Source organism: Mirounga leonina, unplaced genomic scaffold (genome assembly GCF_011800145.1).
Source record: "Mirounga leonina isolate KUSES-001 unplaced genomic scaffold, KU_Mleo_1.0 Mir_174, whole genome shotgun sequence".
NCBI classification, from domain to species: Eukaryota; Metazoa; Chordata; class Mammalia; order Carnivora; family Phocidae; genus Mirounga; species Mirounga leonina.
Window position 1 is genome coordinate 24,741,398 of NW_023270451.1, and position 14,329 is coordinate 24,755,726.

The 14,329-nt window shown below is 39.1% G+C and overlaps 2 pseudogenes; both read left to right on the forward strand.

Moving 5' to 3' along the window:
* The first annotated feature begins 9,077 nt into the window (after positions 1-9,077).
* Positions 9,078-9,747, forward strand: LOC118021334 (annotated as a pseudogene).
* A 326-nt stretch (positions 9,748-10,073) lies between these two features.
* Positions 10,074-11,360, forward strand: LOC118021281 (annotated as a pseudogene).
* Positions 11,361-14,329: the final 2,969 nt, after the last annotated feature.

A 14,329-nucleotide genomic window follows, 5' to 3' on the forward strand; every position in this document is an offset into this window, starting at 1 on the left:
TGTGTTGTATACTTGAAATTTGTTAGGAGAGTAAATCTTAAACATTCTTACCACAGATACACAAAAGGTAACTGTGTGAGGTGATGGATACATAAATTAACATGATTGTGATAACCATTTCACAAAGTTATATGTATATCAAATCATCACATTGTATACTTTAAATATTGTGACAATTTTATTTGTCAATTATACCTCAATAAAGCTGGAAAAATAATGCTGTTTGCTTTCATAGGTAGTCAAAATTTTTATCCTGCAATCTGTTTTATCCCACTAATTTGTTTAAGAGACTAACTGGATTAAAATTGGCTTTTTAACTAGTTTGATGACTTTTTTTAACTTCAGAAACCACATCTCTGAAAAGTAATGCATCCACTGATATAGCAGACTGCAAAATACATTATTTTATTTAATCTTATGCTATGAGCTGAGCATTATCACATTTTAGAAGACAGGACTTAGAAAGATTAAATAATTTCTGAAGTTCACTGTGGCTTCCCCCAGATGATTCTCATGCTTCTGTCTCACACATGTAAGATTCTACTAATTTAAACATTTTTTTATCCATTCCATTGTGCTTAATTTTTACATAGTGGATTCAAATTATAATACAGAGGAATTATGTCAATGTTTCATGATATACTCATTACAATTATCTTTTGTTTCTATTTATACATTGTTTTCGTTTGTTTTTGAGTACTCTTTGAATACAAAATTGGGCTTTCCCTTGTGGCTCATTTAGCAACAAAATATTTTCAGTAAAGTATATTTCAGGATAATTAAAATTGTAATGCAATGCATCTTCTGAATCATAAGCAATATGAACTTAAAGAACTTACTCCTTTTCTTAATGGCTTTTGAATACCAAAATATTACAAAAACTACAATTGGGGCATGCAGACATTTTAGCCCATTAACTTTGGTGTATTTTTATAGTCCAATAATCTAAATTAAGCTCTTTTCGTGTTGGTGAAATATAGTTTTTATTTTCTTTATGAAATGATCCATTCCTCCAACTGCATAATCATCTCTTCCATGAAGCCTGCTAAGGGCTTCTCTCCAACCTTGATACACTTTCCCACTCTTCCAACATCCATTCCTGCTACTCAACATCCAAAATACATCCCATATCAATCCTTTCCTTTCCATCTCCAACGCTACCATCCTGACATAAGGAATAACATCACTCACTCACATTAATGCACAGACTTCCTAGGTGGTCTCCCCCATTTCCAGGCAATTCTTCACACTGCACCTAGACTGATCTTATTGTGATGTGTGTATTGTGATCCTGTCCTTCCTCTGTTTAAATATCTTCCGTGGTTTCCCACTGTGCTCTTCACCGTATTTAATGCCCTTCAATGGCTTCATGCTTCCATGCAATAACCTCTCTTACTACTTCCAACTCATGTTCTCCTATTCTCCTTTCCCTCTGAACTCCAACCCACTGGACTTTTGGCTCCTCCACCCCACCAAACTCATTCCTGACTCAGCACCTTTCCTCATGCTGTTCCCTCTGTCTGGAAAGCTCTTCCTTTAGATCTTTATACTGGACTGGCTTTTTCTCATCATTCAGAGCTCAACTTCCTCAGAAAGGTCTGTTTAGAAACATCCCTACTTTATCCCTCTGTATAAAACTATGTTTTATTATAGAGTCTTTCCTTTATCACTGTCTGCAATTATTTTGCTTCTTGATCTATTTATTGGTTTCCTAATAGTTTCCCCTGCTTGGAGAATGAAAGCTCCATGAAAGCAGGGCCTTGTCTGCCTTATTCACCATTTTATCTTTCCCTAGTGTCTAAAATAGTCAGCGAAATAAGTCAATCAGAGAAAGACATGTATCATATGACCTCACTGATACGAGGAATTCTTAATCTCAGGAAACAAACTGAGGGTTGCTGGAGTGGTGGGGGGTGGGAGAGATGGCGTGGCTGGGTGATAGACACTGGGGAGGGTATGTGCTATGGTGAGCGCTGTGAATTGTGTAAGACTGTTGAATCACAGACCTGTACCTCTGAAACAATACATTATATGTTAAAAAAAAAAAAAGAAGAAGAAGATAGCAGGAAGGGAAAAATGAAGGGGGGGAAATCAGAGGGGCAGACAAACCATGAGAGACTATGGACTCTGAGAAACAAACTGAGGGTTCTGGGCAGGGGGATGGGTTAGCTTGGTGATGGGTACTGAATGGAGAACTGGGTGTTATACGCAAACAATGAATCATGGAACACTACATCAAAAACTAATGATGTAGGGCACCTGGGTGGCTCAGTCGTTAAGCGTCTGCCTTCGGCTCAGGTCATGATCCTGGGGTCCTGGGATCGAGGCCCGCATCGGGCTCCCTGCTCCGTAGGAGGCCTGCTTCTCCCTCTCCCACTCCCCCGGCTTGTGTTCCCTCTCTCACTATCTCTCTCTCTCTGTCAAATAAATAAATTTAAAAAAATCTTAAAAAAAAACTAATGATGTAATGAATGGTGATTAACATAACATAATACAAAAAAATTAAAAAAAATAGTCAGAGCCTTATGACTGTCATGGGCCAGAGGCATTTTTGCCTTCCTAGGCTTCTTTTCTCCACAAAAAAATATAAACATCGGAGGTAAAAGACCTGTACTCCAAAAACTATAAAGTATTGATGAAAGAAACTGAAGACAACACAAACAAATGGAAAGATATTCCATGCTCATGGGTTGGAAGAACAAATATTGTTAAAATGTCCATACTACCCAAAGCAATCTACACATTCACTGCAATCCCTATTAAAATACCAGCGATTATTTAGATTTAGAACAAATAATCCTAACATTTGTATAGAATGACAGAAGACCCCAGATAGCCAAAGTAATCTTCAAAGAGAACAAAGCTGAAGGTATCACAATCCCAGATTTAAAGATATCCTACAAAGCCATAGTAATCAAAACTATATGTCACTGGCACAAATACAGACACATAGGTCAAGGAAACAGGATAGAGAGTCTAGAAATAAACTCACTTATATGGTCAATTAGTCTATGACATAGGATGTGATAATAGACAATTGGGAAACGGCAGTCTCTTCAACAATTGGTGTTGGCAAAACTGGACAGCTACAAGTAAAAGAATGAAACTGGACCACTTTCTTATACCACATACAAAAATAAACTCAAAATGGATTAAAGATTTAGATGTGAGACCTGTAAACATAAAAGTCCTAGAAGAAAACACAGGCAGTAATTTCTTTGACATCAGCTACAGAAACATTTTTCTAGCTCTGTCTCCTCAGGAAAGGGAAACAAAAACAAAAGTGAACTATTGGAACTTCACTAAAATACAAAGCTTATGCACAGCAAAGGAAACCATAAACAAAGAGGTGACCTACTGAGTGGGAGGAGATATTTGCAAATGATCTATGTGATAAGGGATTAATATTTAAAAAATATAAAGAACTTATACAACTCAACACCAAAAAACCAAGGAATTCAATTCAAAATGGGCAGACACCATGAATAGACATTTTTCCAAAGAAGACATATAGGTGGCCAATAGACACATGAAAAGATGCTCAGCTTCACTAATCATCAGGGAGAAATGCAAATTAAAACCACAGTGAGATATCACCTTATACCTGTCAGAATGGCTAGTATCAAAAAGACAAAAAATAACAAGTGTTAGAGAGGATGTGGAGAAAAAGGAACCCTTGTGTCCTATTAGTACAAATGCAAATTGGTGCAGCCACTGTGGCAAACATTATGGATGTTCCTCAAAAAAGAAAAATAGAAACTCCATATGATAGAGTAATTCCATTACTGGGTATTTACCTAAAGAAAATGAAAACACTAATTCAAAAAATATATGCAACCCTGTGTTTATTGCAGTATTATTTACCATAATCCTTCAAGATACAGAAGCAAACCAAGTAAGTGTTCACTGATAGAAGAATGGATAAAAGCTGTGGTGTGTATATATCCAATGGAATATTACTCCACCCTAAAAAAGAATAAAATCTTGCCATTTGCAACAATGTGTACAATCCTAGAAGGTACAATGCTAAGTGAAATATGTCAGCCAGAGAAAGACAAATACCATATGATTTCACTCAGTGGAATTTAAGAAACAAATCAACGAAAAAAGAGACAAACAAACAAAAAGACTCTTAAATACAGGGAACAAACAGGTGGTTGCCGGAGAGGAGGTGTGTGTGGGGGATGGGTAAACAGATAAAGGGAATTAACAATACACTTATCTTGATGAGCAGTGAGAAATATATAGAGTTGTAGAATCATTATATCGTACACCTGAAACTTATATTACAATGTATGTTAATTATATTTGAATAAAAAATAAAAATTTGAAACAAAAAGAATTAAATTGGCATGAGACAGATTAACAGGAGAAAATAAAATTTAGTTATGTACATGTGAGGAATCCCCATTAACATGAGAGATTCCAAAGATAATCAGGCAAAATAAGATATATATGCCATCCCAAACTAAGGTGAAGAGGGTAGAGGCCTGGGACTTCAAAGGAAAGTAAAGCAATTCACAAAAAGATGAAAAAGAATAAATGTTTGGTAAACAAATGTTGGCTGGATCTTGCCTCTATGGGACATAGAGAGGACTTTAATCAAACAGATCTTGCTAGGTTCCTCTACCATGTTCATATTCTATGATATTCATATTATATGATAGGTATCTATGGTGATGGCTCCCTTCCTGGAACAGGTCCTCTTATTCCTTTAGGCAATTAGTGGGAAGGAAAAAAGAAAAACTTCCCGAGCCTTCTGTTTCTTAAAAATAATCAGCCTAAAATAATCCACATGCCAAAGAGATACATTTTGGGATGGCAAATAAAAAAATATTAAAAATTATATTTTATGGTTGTATTGGTATAAAGACTAATATATTAATATTATGTATGAAAACTTTTCTTGGGGGCACGTGGGTGGCTCTGTCATTAAGCGTCTGCCTTCGGCTCAGGTCATGATCCCGGGGTCCTGGGATCGAGCCCCGCACTGGGCTCCCTGCTCAGTGGGAAGAATGCGTCTCCCTCTCCCTCTCCCACTCCCCCAGCTTGTGTTCCCTCTCTCACTATCTCTCTCTCTATAATAAATAAATAAAATCTTAAAAAAAAAAACAAAAAAAAACACTTTTCTTGGACGTAAAATTTTGGGGTTTTTTTTTCTGATTGGAAAGAAATTAAAACTTGTTCTGAGCCCTGGGCACTATATCTCCTAATGGAGAAGTCACCCTGAGAACAGTGTCCAGGGCATGATAGCTGTTCAACTGTTGAATGGAGTAAATGGATGGCATGGAATCTAGGATAGTTGGGTCCTGCCTCATTTCCACTTAACTGGTTAATAATCATCAAAAGTCCTGTATTTATAAACCAAGAGGGTAAAATCTGTTGCATTTCCTTCTGTTTTCTCAACTCCTCTGAAATTCAATGACAGTTATGGTCTGTGCCATATCATTTTGCCTTTTATTACACACATCTAATATCTTTTATTGCTTTTGTGATTGTTTGAAGTGTTAGTCTTATCTCTGTGACTAGATTATAGAGTCCTTCAGGACTGGGATTTTATTGTATTCTTCCTTATAATGTTCCCAGAGTCTATGGCACAGGGTATGTGATTAATTTTTCCTGGTTATTTGTCTGATTGCACTTTTAGGTCATTAAATACATAAAAAGTACAGAAAAAGATAAACTTTAGTCCGTAACATAGTTGAGCACTGGATCAAGAGAGAAATGGCTTGAAAGGAGGTAGCAGGTATTCTGAAGCAGGGCTTCTCAGTCTTTTTCAAGTCAGGTCCTGGCACCATAGGAAATGGCCCCATTTGCACAGCACTTGGCTAAAGGAATGAGGCTGCTTGAAGCCAGAGGTGACTCAGAACCCACCACCCATGTGGGAGATGAATGTCTCCATATTTATGCTGTTGGGGAGGAAAAATTTCCCCCTCTACCTTCTAGGTTCTTGGCTGAGACCCCTCTATAATGAAAGATAGATTAATAGGAGAAAAAACAAACAGAAGTTTAATAACATGTCTCTCCTGTATGCATGGGAGAGACCCAGAAAAAAACTAAGTAACTCTTAAATGGCCCAAGTTACTACCTCCAATACCATCTCCAGCTAAAGACAAAAGAAGTTGACATGAGGGGTGGGGAGTCAGTTATCAGGCAAAGCACAGTTAAGAAGGATTAAGTAGTTATGCAAATTTAAGTCACCTGCTTTCTCCATGATAAGACTTTCTATAAATGTCGTCATTCTTCTTTTCCTGGTCCAGAGAGGGGGACACCCCTAGAAATGGAGATTTTCCCTATAAGTGTTGATGTCTCTTATGAAAGGGTAACTTCTGTTGTTTCTTAAAAATAATCAGCCTAAGATAAGCCTTAAAACAAAGAGGCATACCTTGGAGTAGCAAATTCTGCTCCCTGAAGTGGCATAACTGCTGGAAAGCCTTCTCTGAGATCTGCTGTAATTGCTGATGTAGAATTATTAACTAATCTCCAATGATATACTAGATATGTCTCCCATTGGCTGGTGAGAGACATTTGCTAAATCGTTAGGAATTTTGCCAGACCATCGTTAAATAGAGCCATTGTTAAAAATTAAATTATATAAAATTATAAATAAATTCTATTAAAAATGAAAGTAATAAATTCTCAACACCTCACATTTTACCACTTTACTACTGTACATTTCTTTCTTTTTTTTAAGTAGGTTCCACACCCAGTGTGGAACCCAGTGTGGGGCTTGAACTCACGACCCTGAGATTGAGACCTGAGCTAAAATCAAGAGTCGAACACTTAACCAACTGAGCCACCCAGGCACCCCAATTTCTTATATTTTATCATTAACTACGTTTTTGAAGTTATTTATGCCTATTATATGTGTATGATGGAAACAATATAATGGTGTGCTACTACTCAGACCCTCCCAACTCTGTGCTCAGTAATATCAAATTGGTAGCTTGAAATTCGCCATGATGAAAGCATTTACTCCATGGAAATCAGAAAATGCTGAAAATCAGGGCTTTTTCTTTCTACAGAAAGAAAAGAGCTGTATGTTAAGTATCTATCACCACACTACTTTCCTTATCCCTCCTTACACTGAAGGGGTTCAGAACAAGTCTCCCCAAAATGTGGACCATTTTGAGCTGAAGGCAATCAAGACCCAGAGACTCAGGAATAACTTTTACCTTTCCTTTAAACTACCTAAGAGAATTTAGATGGAGGCCTGGCCCAGAAAGAAAGCTATTACCAAGAGATAACATTTTTATCTGAATGACCTATATGTATGGCAGGACAAAAATATAATTACCACACATCTGCTCTCCTTATCATCCTATGAATCATCCTCCTCCCTTTTCAAACCTCAGGTCCCCATCCCATTCCTTAGCTCAAGATGGCATATATGCCTCAATTGCCCGGCTTGTCCTTGGGTCTCATATTCTTATGGGCCACCCATACATACATAATTAAATTTGTTTTGTCTTGTTAATGTTTTATGTTAATTTGATTATTAGACCAGCCAAAGAACCTAGATAGATAGAATTAAAATTTTTTCCTCCCCAATGCATGCATACATGTGCAGGCGCGCACACACACCCTATACCCACAGCAGGTCTAGACTGAGGACATTCTGGGGGGCTATGCAAATTGGTAGTGAACAAGAAACATGAGTAAATATAGTAGGATCTATGACATTGGAGGGATCCTCTGGGCAAATGAGCAGAGGGGAAGAAAGCACCTTCACTTCAGCCTTCAATTTGGCTGCATTCCACTGCTGGCGTATGTCTGATTCCTACCCCTGATTCTCTACACCTCCAACCAAAACTGTTGTATTGTTCTTAGGTCCTTGGAACCCTGTTTAGTGATTAATCTGGTGAACTAATTTGTGCTTAGTGGTTAACAGTGCTTCGATGTATTTTTTCTCCTAAATAATATATTTTCATGTCCATAAGACTCTTCCATGCTCTACCTCCTCCAAACCAGTGAGAAAAAGCCTATTTAACTTCATATAAACCATATTGTGTTTTGTCTACTGATTTCAAAATATCTAGAAGTTTTGAGATTTTGTCATAAGGTCAATAATAGAAAGGAGTGATTGCTTACTCAGTGAAATGGGGCAGTGAGGAGGGGCTATGAAGTAGTAGACCCACACTTGAGGATTGGTCTTGCTACTAGCTGCTCATCATGTGGGCAAGTTTAATACTTACCCTCTTTAGTTGTTATCTTTACCCTTATTTCATAGGTAAGAAAGCCAAGACTCCTAGAAATCAAGTGACTTGCTGAAGATCACAAGATGCTGATCCTAAACTACTACTGCATTGTAACAATTCACTTCATAACTTAGTGGCATAAAACAATCATGTTATTATGTTCCCAGATTATGTGGACTTGATATCTGAGAAAGGTTCAGCTGGGCCATTCTGTCTTGGGGTCTCTTATGAGGCTGTGGTCAGATAGCAGCTATATTGCAACACTTAGGGGCTGGAGCAGCTGAAAGCTGGTCTCCCTTTCTCTCTCAAGATATACTGATATCAAGATATCTGTCGGGGCACCTGGGTGGCTCAGCCGGTTAAGCGGCTGCCTTTGGCTTGGGAAGGCAGCCTGGGATCAAGCCCCGCATCGGGCTCCCTGCTTGGTGGAGAGCCTGCTTCTCCCTCTCCGTCTGCTGCTCTGCCTACTTGTGCTCTCTCTCTATCTCTGTTAAATAAATAAAAATCTTGGAGCGCCTGGGTGGTTCAGTTGGTTAAGCGATTGCCTTCGGCTCAGGTCATGATCCTGGAGTCCTGGGATCAAGTCCCGCATCGGGCTCCCTGCTCAGCAGGGGGTCTGCTTCTCCCTCTGCCCTCTTCCCTCTCGTGCTCTCTGTCTCTCATTCTCTCTCTCTCAAATAAATAAATTTTTAAAAATCTTAAAAAAAAAATAAATAAATAAAAATCTTAAAAAAAAAAAGATATCTGTCTACAGCTCTTTCTTGGCTAGAACCACGGAAGCTGTGGAAGAGAAGAAAAAGAAGTTTCCTGCTTTGCCAGAAACCCTTAAGAAAAAGCAAAGGAATTTTGCAAAGTTGAAGATTAAGCATTAAGAGAAAGAAGTTTGCCCATAAGATGCTTCAAAAGGCAAGGAGGAAGCTTATTGATGAAAAAGCTAAGCATTACCACAAGGAAGGTGTACAGAACTGAGATTCAAATGACTAGTTTGGCAAAAAAGTTGGCAACTTCTATGTACCTGTGGAACCCAGATTGGATTGGTCATCAGAATCAGGTATCAATGGTGTGAGCCCAAAGATTTGAAAGGTGTTGCAGCTTCTTTGCCTTTGCCAAATCTTCAATAGCACCTTTGTTAAGCTCAACAAGACTTCAGTTAACATGCTAAGGATTATAGAACCATATATATAGCATGGGTGGACCCAAACCTGAAACCAGTGAGTAAATTGATCTACAAGTGTGGTTATGGAAAAATCAACAAGAAGCAAATTACCTGACAGACGACACACTGATTGCTTGATCTCTTGGTAAATATGGCAGGGAGGAGGATCTGATTCAGATCTATACTGTTGGAAAACATTTCAAAGACGCAAACAACTTTTGATGGCCCTTCAAGTTATCTTCTCCAAGACGGGGAATGAGGAAGACGACCCATTTTGTAGAAGGTGGAGATGCTAGCAACAGGGAAGATTAGATCAATAGGTTTATCAGGAGGATGAACTAAGGTATCTACCATGATTATTTTTGTAATCTGGTCAGTTAATAAATGACTACTTATCTACCTACGTAAACTACTTACTTACCTATCTAGAGAGAGAGAGAGAGAGAGTCTCAGAGCTTCTCCATGTGAGCTAGTCTGGGCTTCCTTACAGTATGGCGGCCTCAGTACACTTGGATTGCTTACACAGTGATTCGGATTTTTGACACAAATGTCTTGCAAGCAAGGGGAGCTATATCACCTTTTCTGACCTAGCTTCTGAGTCACACAGTGTACTTCTATCACATTCTTGGTTACAAGAAAGTCACAAATCCACCCGTTTTCAACTAGAGGATAATTCAACTACACCTCTTGATGTGAGAATGGGAAGGTTCTAGAAGGACATGTGGGATGACAGGTACTGTTGTGGTCATCCTTGAAAATACCATCGGACATAGATGGTTATGTGACCAATCCAGAATTTTAAGCGTGGGCTGTTTTGTGTCAAGTTCTGCTCAGCCTGCTGTACCATATACCATCCTCAAGGCTCCACATGTGTATTCAAGCAGTAATTGTCCAAGAAAGCAGGCTTCCCAGGAAAGAGTAAATGAGGGGAAAAGCAGCGCATGGAAGGGCCACACAACACCTTGCCCGCTGGCTGGTGTCCCACGCCTCCAGGGTCCGCCAGCCATGCCCACACCCTGACTGCGCCCGGCTCCAAGCAGCAGCACCCATCATCCCTGCCTGCCAAGCACAGGTGGGGAGGGGAGCCCTTGGCCGCCACCCCACGGGGAGCTGCAGTGCCTGGGCAGATCCAGCACATTCTGCACTGAAGGTTCCAGAAGGATGAGCACACTAGCACCAGCACACTCTGGTTGTTTGGCATGCAGGCGCACTACAGCCTTTCCTCTGTTGACAACGACATGTGAATTCTGAAAGGGTGTTTTGGAGGAGTTGTTGTGGTTTATCAAGGGATCTAAAAATGCTGAGAAACTGCCTTCCAAGGGAGTGACAATCTGGGATGCCAATGCCTCCTGAGACTTCTCAGACAGTCTGGGATTCTCCAACAGAAGAAGGGGATTTAGGTCCAATTTATGGCTCTCAGTGGAGAGGCATTTGGGGGCAGAATTCAAAGACAAAGATTCAGATTATTCAGGTCAAGGAGTAGACCAACTGCAAAAGGTGTTTGGCACAACTGAAACCAAACCCAAGGACAGAAGAATCATCCTGTATGGTTGGAATCCAAAAGCACTTCGTCTCCTGGCCCTACCTCTCCGCCATGCCCTTTGCCAGATCTCCGTGGTGACTGGTGAGCTGTCCTGCCAGCTGGACCGGAGGGCAGGAGACATGGGCTTGGCTGTCTCTTGCCCTCAATGGCCCTTCAACATGGCCCACCTCGTGCTGCTCACCTACATGATCGCACACATCACAGGCTGGAAGCCAGGCAACTTAGTACATACTTTGAAGATGCACATATTTACCTGAATCACATTGAATCTCTGAAAATGCAGCTTCAGTGAGAACCAAGGCCTTTCCTGAAGCTCAAAATCCTTCAAAAAGTTGAGACAATCCATGACTTCAAGGCTGAAGACTTTCAGATCCAAGGGTACAATCCTCACCTGACTATTAAAATGGAAATGGCTGTTTCAAGTGCCTTTAAAGGAGGTGTTCCAAGGAGATTCAGTCTTTAGGGGTTGGACCAAATGCCCAGGGAAAGCTCATTTACTCTAAAGGAAAAAGAAACTAGGTCCAAAATCTATTGGTGACCAGCAGGTATTGTTCATTAAATTTTAAGGATGTTGCCTCTGGCAAATATAACCTTGAGGATTCTCTTAGTAACAAAAGGCCCCGAATTTGGTTAATTCACCAAGGACATGTGAAAATGCTGAGATTGGGAATAAAGTCAGAGAGTGAAAATTTATATACTCTTAAAAATATGCACAGCATTTCAATCCCATATTTTTATGAAGGTCAGTGAATTTCTAGAATTGCATATAAACTACTCCCTTAAATTTGAGCAAGCTGAATAATACCAAATAGTCATAATAACATACAGTTGTGGTTATAAACATTTAAAGTTATATTTGCTTTACATATTGCTATAATAAAGGAGTGTTCTGTAAAAAAAAAAAAGACTAAATGATTCACATGGGTTATTAGAATTAAATTTTAATTACTCTTCCCTAAAGAACTGGTAAAAACTTGATCTAATATGAAAAAGATTTTTGTTTGTTTGTTTCTTTTATGGATTTCCCTTCTGTGGGTCGTCACCTGTCTTACCTAAAGCTATTCTGTGCTGGGATCTGGTTTTCCTCATATTGATGATTTCATTGTTTGCAGAAAATTCTTGGTTTTTCCAATGCACTTATTCAAGGTTCACCTTCAGTACTGCAAAGAAGGTATGTCTTCCCTGGAAAACACTTTGCAAAATACCTACCACTAGTATTTATTAATGAAGAATTGAACTTTTCTCTATTTGCTTGTCCATCCATTTTGGTTCCCTATGTCTGTGTCTATGACACTTTTGTTCTTCCTCTTTACAAAGGGGAGGTTTTATGGTATGTGCCTTTATTGGGTAAAGTAACTTTCCTGTTGGAAATATAAACCGAACAAGAACCCTACTTAGCAAAAACTCAGATGTCATGTCACCTGTTAATACCACCAACACCCTCCCAACACACATGCATCATGCACTGTAGCTAAATGGCAGTTTAATAACTTCTTGCCTAAAGATATTTGAGACACAGAAGTCTGGTACCTTGTCTTAAGAACATTTAGAATACCAAGTGAGGTACTGGAAGAGAAACTTAGATATAGGAGCAAGGCACAAGAATATGAGTATGAGATTGGCCAGTTCCGGGAATAGAGACACTGCTAGGGAAGAGGAGGGGCCACAATTCACAAAATGACATTGGAGTTCAAAGGTCACCCCGGTCTCATTCACAGTGAGTAGGACCTAATGCCTGTACCACGGAAACAGCACAGAAGGGGAAGAGATTAAGACTTTGAGACTAAGTACTTAGAACAAAACGAGCCTGGATTTTGAATCTCAGTTCCACCCCTATTTGCCTGGATCAGTCCATTTCTGTGGGCCATGTTTATCACCTAAAAAAAAGTAGGTAAAAATAACTATAATTATTATAGTATAGAAAGCAATTTTGTATAATTGCTTCTAAGACTGCTGTGTCTGGCAGTAATTGGAACATAATCCACATTTCTTTCTTCTTTCTCCTCTACTCTTCCTCTGTCTTCTCTTAGGATGGATCTAAGAAGTGGGTTACAACTGAGCCTGTGGTGGGGGGATTAACAAACTCTGCTATGAGACACTGGGCAGGCAGAAGGGGGGCTGACATAGTCAGCTAATCCAGGAAGGTATGGGGAGGCACCAACAATGACAGCAGCTGAAAGTGGCAGGTGCACAGTACACAGACATTTTTTTAACAGATATGATGGCAAAATTACATGAAGACATGTGCAAGGATAATCATTGCGGCAAGGATTATCATTGCAGCATTGATTTTAATACAGTACTTACAAACTGGAAACATTTTATATGTGTCTTAATAAGGGCCCTGGTTAAAAAATTATGATATATCCACATGATGATATGTATCCTTTAAGAAGAAGAAGGTGAAACTGTATGTGCTAATCGAAATACCTCCAAGATATGTTGTTAAATAACAAGCAAGCTGCCAACAGAATGTGGGTTAAGTTTGAGTGTTTGTGTGTATTGTGTGCTTATGTAAAAATATATATGATGGTATATGCATGGATAATTACCAGATAATGGGGGTGGATTTTGTGGAATGGAGTAGGAATGAAGGATGTGCAGAGAGAAAGGTTTTTTACTTAAATTCCTTCAACCTATTGCTTGATTTTTTTAAAAAAATTTTAAGCATGTATTTATTTTGCAATGAAAATAAAATAAATTAAAATGATCCTTAAAAGCTACTTAGCAGAGAGAGAGGGAACAAAAAAACAAACCCCATTTTATCAAGAGATGGTTAAGAAGTTAAAATTCCCATTGGGCATTTTATGCTCACCATTTGCAACAGAGGGTCCCTAGCATATGTTCATGCTCAACACAGGCAGGATATAGGATAATGAAAATCATGTATATGACCTGAAGGAACCCACGGGTAGGATGTTTATAGAAAATATCTGGAGGTTTATTCATACTCATTTTAGTGGTTCAGTCCTGGTTGCTCATTAGAATCACCTGGGAAGTTTTAAGAATCTACCAAGACTTACTGGCAGAGATGCTGATTTAATTGGTCAAGGGAGGGGCCAAGTGTATGTTTTAAAAGAACCCCAGGCCAATTCTTGTGTAGCCAGGGTAGAAAACCATTCTTCTAACACTGGTTATTACTCTCAGGATAATCAATGTGCAATTCTTGATCATCTACTACCCACCAGGTTCTGTGCTAGGCATGAACTATAAAAACTGGAAGTGATTAAAAAACATTTAGGAATGGGCTAAGGAACTGAATAGACATTTTTCCAAGGAAGCCATACAGGTGGCCAACAGACACATGAAAAGATGCTCAACATCACTACTCATCAGAGAAATGCAAATCCAACTATGATGAGCTATCCCCTCACATCTGTTAGAACGACTAGTTTCAAAAAGATAAGAGATACAGACCGAGTGCTTGCCAAG